Source organism: Gopherus flavomarginatus, chromosome 9, assembly GCF_025201925.1.
Source record: "Gopherus flavomarginatus isolate rGopFla2 chromosome 9, rGopFla2.mat.asm, whole genome shotgun sequence".
Taxonomy (NCBI): Eukaryota; Metazoa; Chordata; order Testudines; family Testudinidae; genus Gopherus; species Gopherus flavomarginatus.
Window position 1 is genome coordinate 87813522 of NC_066625.1, and position 13774 is coordinate 87827295.

General features: G+C 47.1%; 1 protein-coding gene across 1 annotated transcript in view; it reads left to right on the top strand.

The window, feature by feature from the left end:
* Nucleotides 1-689: 689 nt before the first annotated feature.
* The window catches only part of SMAD3 (SMAD family member 3), a 288894-nt gene continuing 275809 nt past the window's right edge, over nucleotides 690-13774 (top strand). Inside the window, exon 1 of the mRNA XM_050967589.1 lies at nucleotides 690-810. The gene's annotated coding sequence lies outside the window, so the exon portion shown is untranslated. The remainder of the gene's footprint in view (nucleotides 811-13774) is intronic.

Genomic DNA, 13774 nt, shown 5'->3' on the forward strand with positions numbered 1-13774 from the left:
CCAGTCGCTGCATGGCTGTGTAGTCGCAGCACCAGTGCTGGGGGAGAGCTCTCCCAGTACTGGGGGAAAAAACACCCCATGAGGGAAGTAGCTACCAGCGCTGGGAGCCAGTGCACTGTCCACACTGCCACTTTACAGCGCTGAAACTTGCAGCACTCGGTGGGGTGTTTTTTCACATCCCTGAGTGAGAAAGTTGCAGTGCTGTAAAGTGGAAGTGTAGACAAGGCCTCAGTGTGACATTCTATACCTTGGGGGAGAGTCCTGGGATCCCCATATTCCTATTTTTAAATAATCACGGTCTTGTATATAAAGCACGCCTTGTAAGGTATCAGGGGAAAGGTTATGATCTGCTGCAAGTAATTTCTCTGTCCATATATGTGTATCACTAATGCATATGGAGTTATGAGAATTGTGTTGTGTGGTTGTCAAAAACGTGCTGTAAATTGAGGAATCAGCAAGAAATTCTCTCCCCAGAGACAACAGCAAGTTGGGTGGGGTGTTAAACAACCCATCAACAACCATTGTCCAGCAAGGGAGGTACAATGCAAGGACTCACCTGTATGAGGCCACACCAGGGGAATTGCTCAACCTTGCCGGGAGACTCAGCGATGCCCCCAGATATGCCTGGACTTGTGCTCCCCACGCACATGGACTGAGAGTATAAAACTAAACTTGGGGGCCAGGCTTGGCCTTTCTCCTTCACCCACCTACTGTGCAAGCAACAAGGACACTCTGAAGACTCCAACTGATGGGACTGGCCCAGATTTCAAGGGTGAAATCTGTGTACTATGAACTGCAATATCCAGTGGGGTGAGAAAAACTGCTTGGTCTAGTTGTTTCCCAGTCTAATAGGGTTGAGAGTTTAGACTGTGTGCTTATATCTTATTTCTGTTGGTAATTAACTCTAACTCTTTGCCTATCACTTAAAATTTATCTTTTGTAGTAAATATATTTGTTTTACTCTTTCTTTACCAGTGAGTTTGTATGAGTGTGTGGCAAATCTGCTCAGGTTTGCAAAGGCTCATGTATCTCCACTCTCCATTCATGAAGCAGTGAATCAATTAATACATTTGTACTGCTCATCTTGAGCAGTGCAAGATGGTATATTCCTGAGGTACAGTGTTGGGAGCTGGGGGGATTTGGTTTGTGCCTTTGTCTGTGTGATTCATGAGTGGCTTTGGGAGCATTCATGCAATCTAGCTGGGTGTGGGGCACCACATACTGTTGTGCTGAGTGATCACAGCGCCTGGAGAGGTTTGCTGCTGGTCACTAGCAAGACATTGCGAGAGGCAGCCCAGGCTGGAGAGAGTTCAGGGGGGCACAGCAGTCCCAGGCTGCCCCCTGGAGAACCCCTCCCACTCAGCTTTCATTTAAAAGAGAAAAATAACTTTCTAGCCCTCATGATTGCAGAGAAAAGCTTGAAAATGTGACCCAAGCACATCCTAAAGTCTCTTAAAGTAGAAAACAAAGAAAAAGAACCTCAGATTGTTTGCCTTAAAAATCAGGAGATTTTAAAATAATCTTGTGATTTTTTTTCTTTTTTCTTTTTGGAGCCTCCCAACTCTGATTTTGGAGAGCTTAAGGCTAACAATACTGCCCCTTTGCCAAGAAACAAACCAAACTGTACTTCTGCCTTTGTTCCCTGTCGAGCAGAGAAACTCAAAATACTGCACTGCATGACTTTCTTTTCAGGGTTTTCCTTAGCAGCTCATTTTAAATGACTTTGTTACTAAAACACTGGACGGCTCAAGAGAGTCAGCATAACTGTTAAATTAAGAACTGAAGAAAATCATAAACTTGTTACTGGAGATTGTTTCCAGTGCCTGGACAAATAAAAATCTATTCAAAATAATTTAATCTGAAACCCAGTCCTGTCTCAGTTAGGTCAGCATTGTCCTATATCGACCAGAGATCCCTAGAGGATACTAGACCAGATACTTTTTACATAAATGTTCTTGCCTCATCTTTGAATGTCCTATGCCATGATTTTATAGGCCTTCATCTTAGTTTATTTTCCTTCTCAAAAGAACAATAGTTGGTACAGTCTTCGATGTCACTGCAGGTCATTGTGAAAATTGCTATTCTGTTTAAAGAACCGCACCCAAACATACTAATTAAAAACAGACACAAAAGCATGTTTGAATCTGCCTAGCTGAAAGGAAACAAGCGATGTCTTGGCTTTTTTGCTGTTTCACTTTCTCATAGGAATGAGAGGTGAGAAGGACCTAACCTGGTCATTTATCTCATCTGCTTGGGCCAATCCAGGCTTGTTCCCAACAATTGATTTTCTAGGGATTTGTACAGCCTGGGTTTAATTGACTTGAAACATGGTTTCCACCACTTGCCTTGGGCGTTTGTTCCATTATTAACATACATCTCCCTGCTTTTCATCTGAAATGTTCCTTTTCTTCCATCCTATTTGCTTCTAGTTGTACCACCTTTTCCTACCCAAAGAATTTTTCTTCCTCCTTTGGTATTTACAACCTATTAATTGTATGTGATTATTATCCATTCCCCTTAGTCCTAATTCATTGTCATTTGGAGCAGGGACAGCTCTGTTTTTTGCCGCCCCAAGCACGGCAGTCAGGCTGTCTTTGGCAGCACGCCTGCGGGTGGTCTGCTGGTCACGCGGATTTGGCGGTGTTTCTGCAGGTGATCTGCTGGTCTCGCACCATTGGCATACCCACTGCTGAAGCCACGGGACCAGCAGACCACCAGCAGGCATGCCGCCGAAGGCTGCCGGACTGCCGCCCTCACAGGCAGTCTTTCAGGCTCTCACTGCATCTTTAGCTATTGCTCCAAGAATGTTCACAACATGGTTATATTCACCATGTCCTGTGCATGCCACCAATGTTCTGCTAGGTCTGGGGTACTGAAGGGATTCCACTCGATTGGAATGGGACTCTAATACCGCATGTTTTTGGCACAGCAAGAGCTCTCTGCATGAATTCCCCAATTACAGGGCCCTGCTTTCGGGTTCAATCCAGTAATGTTTTGCCACTGATGTCAACAGGACCATGACTAGGCCTTCATGTTGGAAGCACCTTAAAGGCAGTCGCCAGAGCATCCCCTCTTTGTTGTGCGCTCGGCTAAACTCACTGTCAGCCCCTGGCTATTTTCGGGTGGGGTCTGTGGTAGTGAAGAGTCCATTACAATTACAAAGCTGCTGACTCTGTACAGATCTGAGTGAAAGTGCTTTGCTTGCAGGCACCTCCAAGACAGGGGACGGGTAGAGCATCAGGGAAGGGTGGGGGGTGTGTGTAAGTGTGGAACGAATTGTAAATGTTTCTGATCTACTTGCCTTTGGCTAGCCAACAATTGCACGTTCAGTGTGTAATGGTGACGCAGTGAGGAACTGCTCACAGATCAGACATTCCAACTGAATTTCCAATGAGATTAAGGAGATTACGTATAACAGCTGTCTTGTGTGTTATGCAGCCGATCCCAGGAGCCTTGAATGGGCCAAGACACCAGTCGGGGGAAAATAGGGTGAGATGAGGCAGGGAGGGAGACGGAGACTGACTAGAGAAGAGAGTGCCTAAGATGAGAAGGGATGAACTGTTTAAGATGGGTAATTGTCTGTGGCATTGGCCTAGGCAAAGATGTGCCATTCAGTGCCACCTATATGCTTCTCCTTCCCTTGTAATCTGTGCTCCCTTCCTTTTAATGGTAGGAGCTAAGCACCTTGTATTAGCTTTGTCTTTTCAGAACATGTGTCGGCATCACTGGTTTTCTTTGCAAATAGCCATTTATTTTGCTGGCGCACCGAAGGGCATTCTAAGGGCATGGCATGGTTTGCTAAGTTGCAAAGGAAAAGAGTCCCTTTCCAGCATAGCGCTTTCAGGCTTCTCTACCCAAGGAAACTAACCAGTATAATTACACTGCTATGGCTATGTATAATTCCCCTTGTGGATGCTGTCCTGGAATGAGAGTTACTTTATTCTGGTCTAATTACTCCACTTCTGCAGCAGATCATACTGCAGAAGTTCTGCTGGTCAGTTTCCTTGGGTAGACAACTTTTCAGTCTTTCTGCAGCTGGCTTCCAATTCTTCTATAAATCCAGCCCATTCCAGTTGGAGTTAGAACAGATACTACTAGCTTACGGAGCGTTTCCTCCAGTGCTAGTAAATCAGGGTTCTCTACAAATCTCTGTAGAAGGACCTGATGCTCTGTCTAGTTGAACTGCACTGGGCACAGGAGTGGAAAGTGGTAGGAAGAGGCAGAGATGGCTTAAACCCAGTCTTGAGTAGCACTCTAAAGCAGGGGCCACATCAGGTTTCAGAAATTGTATGAAGGGCTGGTTAAGGGAGGCTGTGCCTCCCCAAACAGCCAGGCGTGGCCCGGCCCTCGCCCCCCTGTTTCTCGCCCCGTGACGGCCCCTCTGAGACTCCTGCCCCATCCAAAATCCCCTGTTCCCTGATGACCCCACTGGGACCCCTGCCCCATCCACCCCTCCCTGTCCCCCGACTGCCCCCCTCCACTCCATCCAACCCACCCTCCCTCATGACTGCCCCCCCAGAACCTCTGCCCCCATTCAATCCTCCTCTTCCCCGCCCTCTGACCACCCGGCCCCCTATGCATGCCCCAGCCACGCTGCTCAAAGCACCAGGACAGGCTGCTGGCCACGTCACCGCGCAGCACAGAGCACCAGGTCAGGCCTGGCTCTGCAGCTGTGCTGCCCGACCGCCCAGAGCATTGCACCGGCAGTGCAGTGAGTTCAGGCTTCGGGGGACAGGGAACAACAGGGGAGAGGCCGGGGGTGAGCCTCCCAGGACAGGAGCTCAGGGGCCAGGCAGGGTGGTTCTGCAGGCTGGATGTGGCCCGCGGGCCATAGTTCGCCCACCTCTGCTCTAAAGCCAGAGCAGGACCTTTCCACCCTGCAGAACAGCTTGGGGCCTAGCTGTAAGAGCTGCTCCAACTCACACTTGGTATCTATGGCATTGGCTGATCCAGCAGCTAAGAAATGCCAGAGTACAGCAGTGCACCAGCCATGCCTGCTGCACCAGTTGCTAGATTCTTTCCTGCCTCACGCAAAGCAGATGGGAGAGAATCAGAGAGGAGGTTATGGCCAGATGACCATTCAGAGTTGCTGCTGGGCACCTCTTAAGTGTGCTACTGACACGGGCCTTGCACCAGTAGGGGATTGGTGTCCTGGGGCAGAGCGCTGCCATGCGCCGTACACCAGCAAGGCAGGAAGCGGAGACGCAAGAGCGGGCTGCAGCAGATACATCAGCATGCAGATACTGTTCAGAGGAGGAAGTCTGTGCTGGGCCTTTGCATCCAGATTGTGTGTGTGTGTGGTGGCACAAAGGGACTGGAATCTGGATGCAAATGTCTAGCCAAGAACGTGCCACCACAGGGGTGCAAAGGGGCTGTAACCTGGTTACAGAATCGGGTCCCAAAATTTCCCAGTGGCCACATCTGCCAGTTTCAAGGCCCCTGGAGCAATGTAAATTGGCCCAATATATTTCAAATCAAAAATATAGCACAGCGGATTGGTAGCTGCTGGATCTGGTCAGATTTAAAAACTGCCTGGACTTTGCTTCACAGAATGACAGATGCTCCTGCAGATAGGCAGCCTCCTTAGATATTTAAAGGTGCAGGAGAGAAGGGCCAGATCACAACAGTCTTGTAGCTGCCTGTGCCACAGTCAACACAGCCGTGTTCCCATTTCACATTCCAGGAAAAGAAGCAAGGAGGACAAGCACTTGAACTAACTCTAAGCACATCGTTATATCCACTGTTTAAATCAATTCTCCCCCTCTCTTCCCCCCTAAATAGGAGGCAGGTTTGGGTTATTGTGCTTCAGTTGGAAGATCCAATATCTAGAAAGATGCTTTAGTCAAATACAAGTTGCTGTGCTCAATACGGGGGTAACTGGATGTAATTCTGTGGCTTGTGATACACAGGAGGTCAGCCGACTAGATGATCTAATGGTGCCTTCTGACCTTAAACTCTATGAATATCTCATTCTATTTGCAAGGGATCCAGGCGATTTGAACAGACAGCATGCTGTGAGATGGATGAACTGACTTCTCCTGTTGTGTAGAGTCAGGAAAAAATTGAATTTCTGCTGTATTTGTGCTTGCTAATCTGCAGCCTTTTCCCTCTGGGTTTCATCAGATATATTGTGAGAGCAGCTAATAAGGGTGGCACTTTTAAAATAACATTTTGCATCAAAGAGCAGAGGCCCCGTTGGTGGGGACACGGTGTCCCAAGTACACTGAACACACACACACCATTCATTTGAAATCTGTCTCCTGAACAAGGCTGGCCATGGGAGTGATCTATGACTGATAAAGCAGTTAGAACAGCTGACCCTGACATCCCTGGATTATCTGATGTTCTCAGCATTTATAAGCAAGCAAAAGCTAGTGGCAGTCAGACCGACTGGCTCCTCTCAGAGCTTGCAGCCCAGATGGGAGGCGAGACCTTCCATCATGAGGCTTGCTTTTCCTGAGGTCAGCTAAACAAGCCCAGCAAAGAGCGCTCTCTCACTCCCTCTCCCCCGCCCCCCAAAAGGCCACTTATAAATTGATTGCAGACAAGAAAAGGCCTGTGTCTCTTTGCAGGTCACCTGTCCCCTGGTGTACTGTGGTGTGAATGAAAAGAATGCCAAAGTAGATGCCAAGTTACAAGCACCTTCCATCTTAAAGCTGTCCCCAACTATATCTGAATCTGATGCATTAATTCCCCTTTTCTTAAATTGAATCTAAGAGCTCAGCATTCACTTGGAAGATGAATCTTATGCTGAACCTGGCTTGAGTGTCAGATTTGTAACAAAAGTTGAAAGTAGATAAGGTTTGGGTAGTTTCTGTACACTGAAACTACCCAAACCTTTTGGCTTTTGTACATAAGAAGAGCTTGTAATACTTCTTACGCTATAAATTCAGTTGTAACTTGTAAAGATTCCCAGATATTCAGCCTAAACCTTTCCTTTCTTCATTTTGTCAAAATATTCCTACGTATATCCCTCTTTTTTTCTTAAATAACTCCTCCCTCCCTCCCTCTCCTTACAGTTTGTCCTCTATTTATTTATCAGCTTTTATCCTGTCCTATAGTCATGACTCAGTAAAGTTAAGCCATGTATAACTCTGGTGCATAGAAGAGAGGAGGATTACTTCCGCTAGATGGTTGGTGATGATATAATTAGACTTGGCAGAATTCGATTTTTATTTTTTATGGTTTAATAGAGATACTTGACTTAATCCCTTTAAAAAGGGAAATGTTTGAACTCTGCAACAGGTACTGATTTGCCCGAAGTAACTCAGCTTCACTGGAACAACTGCTCTTGCAGACATATCGAGGTCACAGAAACAGAAACCTTAGACTTCTGTGATTAAAGACAACCCAGAAAGAACTAGCTACTCCAGGAGACTTCCAGTCTGAGATGTTTCTTCTTGTATGTTGCAAGAGCTTTTAGTATGTTTCAGAACAGTGGCCTGCCTTTTGTGGGTGAAGTTTGCATCCACATGTTTACACTCGCAGTTCAGTTCACGGTGCAAATCTGAATAGCTACATCTTTATCTTCTTGATTCCAGGTGGAAATTTATTTAGAAGTACAACTGCTCCAGTTGATAGTCCTGGCTCCTTTTGTGGCTGCCAAAGTGCAGACACAAATTGCCCCCACAAACAGGAAAGTCAGGCCTCAGCTTGGTTGCAAATGTACACTATGAAGTGCTCTGTTAAGAGGAAGGATGTCGTGAGGCTAAAGCACAGGACTGGGAGGTTAACGCAGTTCAGTGCATAGAACTGGGAATCAGAATATCTAGGCTCTCGTCCCAGTTCTGCCACAGGTTTCCTGGATCTTGAGCAAATCACTTAACCCTTCTGTGCCTTAGTTTCTCCCTCTGTGAAATGGGGATAACAGTACTCAGTGTCCTTATATCGAGATCTCAGAGTGTCCATTATGCAAGTGAACCATGGGGTGAGGTTAAGATGGAGCTAAAGCTAGTGTACACATCTCTCCTCTCCCAAGTTCCAGGATCTCCCTGCCATCAGCTGCAAGATCATCATGGAACCCAAACTGCAGCATATTTTCCCCCATACCTGTATATGTAATCATCAGGCTCCAAGGACAATACAAACCAAATCAGAATCCCCATCCCTCTAATTCCCCAAAGGAGGATTGCTCTCATCCTTCTCAGCCTTCTAAACACCTGCTCAAAGACATGAGATGAGTGAAGCTCCTTGGGGGAACTTCCAAATGTTCAGTGTGTTTTGGTGTTTAGTAGGAAGAGATATTTATATAGTCCTATCATCCTAATATATTTGCTTGGAAAAATTATTTCCTCCCAAAAGTTCTGGGTCTTTTCATTAAATATCTAGTTCTGCTTATTTCTGATGTTGGGGTATGTTGTGTTCTCTAAAAACCAATCCATCGACTCTCCTAACCCTAGGAACATGTCCAGCCAAGCTGCCTTGAATCAGAATAGAGTAGATGAATGTTTGAGCATGTTTTCTGAAATGTCTTCGTCCATCCGCAGCTCACAAAGTAGCACAATCCAAAGGGCAGCTGTTAAACAAAGTGAAAACAGACAAAAGGCTGAACAGCTCCCAGGAATGAATCCTGTTAGAGCATCTGGTAACCAGCGTGTCAGACTTCAGCCTAAATCGAGTCTGGTGAATCTTCATCCTTCTCTCAGCTCCACAATGCTGATTCTTTGTTAACGTAAACCAGAGAGATCCTTCCCATCTGTCTCTGGCTTTGTTTACTGTGTCTCTGCATTGCATTAAAGGGCCTTGCATGTCGTACGAAACCCGTCCTTTGGACTGAACTCTCCTGTGGACTGCAGACGGAGAGCAATATTTAATCCATCATTAGGGATGGCTTCAATCAGCATCTTCGGAGTGCCGCTCCCCATAGTCCTGAACTGAAACTTGCATTAAGTTCTCCTTTAATATTCTGAATTACATTGGTGAAAGAAAAGGAGTATATACTTGTGGCTGAAAAATGGTTTGTCTACAATGCACGGTTAACCTGGGTTCTAAGTCCAGGTTTTAGCCCAGCTGCCCCCGCTGTCTACACAGAAAAACTTGGGCACTAGGTTTGTAGCTGCTTTAAACCCAAGCTATTTTACCAGGCTGGGAGTGTGGATTAGAGGCCTGGCTCTGTTTTTAGCTCGAACAGGAACCCCCACACGTTATAGTGAAGACACAGGCTAAACCACTCCAGTGCTGTTAGTCTCCCAGTGCCTTCTCACAATTCCCCCTGAAGGACAGTCAAGTTCTCCTGCGATGGACACAATTGGCTGGGAAAGAATCTTAGTCTCTTGGCCCAAAGGGCCATGGGACAAGCCCCCAGACACACAGGGAGCAGCGCAGTATCAGTGGCATCACAGTAATTCAGATCGGGCTTTTCAGCGTGGCTGCTCATGCCCAGGCTGACCCCTCACCTGGGTTAACTGGGCAGTGTAGACAAAGCCTCAATGATTCTTAATCCCAGGCCTGAAATGGCTTCCTCTCCCCCTCCCCCACCCCCTGTCACTGGGTGGCCCAACACCGCACCTCAGGAATCCTACACGTAAAACACATCTTGGGGCACAGATCCATATTCACCACCAAGCAACTCCATGTCCATCAGACCCTCAGTTAGGACGTGGTCTGTTCTGGCCATCACAAGTGGTTGGTTCTTTTAAGTTAGAGTTGTCACAGGCAGCATGTTTTGTTCTTTGGCCTCCCAGTCTCCGTCAATGGCGTTTTGTTCCTGAATAGCTGTAGAAGACGTGACGCTTGGGAATTCATCATATCCTAGGACTTAAACAAGGTGTGGAAGAATTGCATCTCCTCCCAACAGCACAGTTTTGTAGGAGTCCACACTGGCGGTCAGTTCAGTAGCCCTCCTTTAGAAAGTTATTTTATTATGGCAGTGTATGGGCTGGATGCCTCCCAAATGTCCCGTCTTGGCCTGAGCTTGCTCTACAGGCAGCCTGCCTCAGTTTCCCCCTTCAAGGGGCTTCAATAAACTCCACACAGCTTTTTTATCCAATAATGTTCCTTCCTCCAGGATCTAGTTCAGGGGTCGGCAACCTTTGGCACACAGCTCGCCAGGGTAAGCCCCCTGATGGGCGGGGCCAGTTTACCTGCCACATCCACAGGTTTGGCCGATCGCAGCTCCCACTGGCTGCGGTTCACCGTCCCAGGCCAATGGGGGAGGCAGGAAGCGGTGGCCAGCATATCCCTCAGCCCGCACCGCTTCCCACAGCCCCCATTGGCCTGGAGCAGCGAACTGTGGCCAGTGGGAGCCATGATCGGCCGGACCTGCGGACGTGGCAGGTAAACAAACCGGCCCAGCCCACCAGGGGGCTTACCTGGTGCTGACCCCCAAAATAACTCAGTCCTGGGGCGGCATGTCTCCCCCTAACTGTGCTCTCTACAGCTCCTCCCTTCCTTGGCAGGCTACCCTCAGCCCATCCTGGCTAGAGTCTTTTCCTCCTCCCATAGAATCTGCTCTGCAGGGCCCTCAGCTGCCTTCATCCCTCTGCTCCAGCTTCCAGACCCAAACCCTTCTCCCTGGTCAAGAGTCTCCTGTAAAAGCCTCCTGCTCACAGCAGCTTTTCTGCAGTCTCAGCCACAGCATCCTTTGCTTGTCTCTCCCTGAGCATGCATCTCTCTGCAGCTTCCTGCTGCTCTTAGCATGGGAATCACCCTGATCCCTGCTCAGGTGTGCCTGCTTATAGCTTGGGTTGGCTGGCCCCAGGCCATTAGAAGGGCAAGCCGCCCTGTTACACTTCCCTTCTCTTATGTGGGACGGCAGGCATGGGTGTGTAGCGCCCCCTCTCTATCCAGTTACCTTCTTTAATGCCAATCTGCTTACAGGTTTTGATGGACAGGTCTGGGTTCTTCTGGATCTTGCCACCCACTCAGCAGGGTGTATCTTTTTTATTTTTCCCTATGAATTTATTTGACGGTGCCTCCATCCCCCCTTGCTCCTTCCTGGCAGGGTCACCAGGGCAGCTTAGGAGGAAAATTCTAACTATAGGGTAACCCCCACTTACTTGCCAGATAGTTGGAGACTCCCAAGAAATAACACAAATACATTCAATGTATTCAACACAGTAATTATATTAAACAGGAAACAAATATAACAGGCTAAAACACTATTCTTAGGGTCATCGGTGCCCATGTGACTTTCCCCAGTCACAGGAGCTGATGTAGCAAATGTGTAAATCCGTGTCCTGTTGGTATGTGTGCTTTGCTGGAGCCTTGATGACTGATTACCACAATCTCTTCTCTGCAGTGGTTTAGCAGTGTGGCTGTCTGGACTCAGTACAGCCCAAAGGAGACTCAAGTAGGAGGAGGTGGTAAGTCCCTCCACAGGTTTAATACGCAGCAGGTTGTAAAATCCCCAAACCTCACTCTCTGGCTTGAGCACACAGTTCAGGGAGGGTCCCCAAAACAAGTTCCCCGACTGACTAACCAAAAGAGAGTGCATTCACAAACTCCATGAATGATCCTCAGGTTCAGAGATGACTCTGGACTCCTCGGTCACTGCAGAGGGGCTGATCTCTGCTGGCAGGGATCCTCTTCAAGCAGGAGTCAGGCTGCTTCAGTCCCAGGATTTCCCCTCACCACAAAGTGGTGCAGGGCTCAAGATGCAGATTACCCAACTACACTAACATCCAAACTGTCATCTCCTAGCCCAGCATCCAGACACACTCCCAGCAGGCAGCAGCCCTTGACTAGCAGCCAGAGCAGAGCTGACCATGTGGGGACTGGTTTCACCCAGGGAGCTGGCTGGGGAAGTTCCCCAGAAAAACTCTACGACTGGGAATCATCAGTGGAGAGGGAAAAGCCCAGCTGAGGGATCTTGCTTTCCAGTCCCTAGAGGCCAGTTCTCAGGGGGAACCCTGCCTGCAGATCTAGGACTCACCACTCCCCAACACAGCCAGTCCTACCTTTTCCCTGGCTGGCTCCAGACTGACTCAAAAATGGCCTTTCCCCTTCCCTGAGCTCCCTGGGAGGGCCTGTCACTCCCTATTGGTTACTGGGCAGACTCTGAGTCTGCCTTGGTTCCCCCTCCCTACCAGGGATAGTGCACCTCTCCCTGAGCTGCCAGCAGACAGAGCCCCAGGAATCTAGGTCATCTCCTTGGGGTTTACAGGTGAACTAGGAGTTGCTATATGAGCAACGGGCATATAGCAGAAAGTTTTCAGTGAGTGCTTCTATTCAAGTTGTTTTCAGTCGGCTTGTGCCCCGGTCACAGTGCTTGGCTTAGCTCCAATTGCTCAAGACTGTGTGCTCAGAGTGAATTAATATTGTTACGAATAAATATTTCTGAAGCCCCAGAACTTTATAGGGTGCTTTACAGTGATTTCAGCCAAAAGTCACTATCTGAATGGTCATTCATTTTCTCTAGGATTAGTAGTGTAAAATTTATGCACATTGGCTTCATTGAGGCAAATCCTATTCCTTCCACGATCACTAGAGGAAAAACCTAGGTATAGCATCAGGAGGCAGGATTTACTGGGGCTAAATAATGGGAATGTTACAGGCAGAGCTGGTTGGGAATTTTCAAAACCAAAACTGTTCATGAAACAGGGATGGGTTTGATGAATTTTCTGACACACAGAAAGTGGAGGGAGAGAGTTTCAAAATTGTTCTAAATGAAAATTCTGATTTGTTTTTAAATTTAAGCTAATTAGACTGAAAAAGGTCAAAATCTAAATGAAATGTTTCAATTGACCCAGAATGAAAAAAGGTTCAAATCTTTAAAATATTTTGACTTTTTGTCCCAATTTGAGACTAGAACAATTTTTTGAACTCTTAAAAATATTCACTTACTTACTCTGAATATGCAGAAGTGGTAGCAAGAGATGCATTTATATTCTTTTTTCGGGGTCTCTCTTGGTTTCGTCCTAGATGTAACACCTTGATACCGAGAGGGTCATAGAGATTTGAATTCTTAATGCAATAAGTGTACAGTTGCTGGAAATGAGCTCACTTCTGGGGGGTGGTTTTTGAACAGATGTTATCTGACAGACAAACTAAGTGTTACTCTCTTGGTCTATACATGTATGGCTAGTCTTCTTGCGTGTCTCATAGGGGACGTTTACATGCTTTATAACTGAATATTCTCAGGGAAACAATGTGACTGTCATATGAAGCCTCCAAGAATCAGGCATATCATATTTTACAATGCAATGATTAGCTTTCTTGCTTTCTGGATTATTTTATTCAGTACAACCTGCTTGAATGTTTTCCTCTCCAAGTTCGCTATCTTGAGGGTGGTTCATATGACTTCCCAAGAAAGCATTTGCATAAGAATGTGGCGGGGGGGAGGAGGGAGGACCCATCTTCATGTGCACTTTCTCTACAATTCTAATTTCTACCAAGATCTGGATGCTCTTATAGATAATATGCAGAGAACTGTGTTGATTGCTTTTCTTGCTGTTAACTACAGTGCAGAGCATGCTATCGCTACAAGATAGGCTTTCCCTAGATGTTGTTTTTACAAAATAACCCTAGCACTAGTCTAAAGTGCGTGGTTCTCCAATGCCAAAGATAGTCTCAACTCCTAATCCAACGGGAGCTAAAGATGAGCTGCTTAAGCAGAGTCCCCGTGCTAGAGTCCGGACTCATATCCTGGTAGCTTCCTTGTTTCCATGGGCTAAAATGAGGGGAAAGGCCATATTCTCAGTTGGTGTAAACAGGTGTGGTCAATGGTGCTAAGCCAGTTCATGCCAGTTGAGGATCTTGCCCCCCAGCATATAATTGGAAGCACTGTATTAAAGCATGCTGGTTGTGCTGTAGTTAGAATAACGTGATGCTGAAT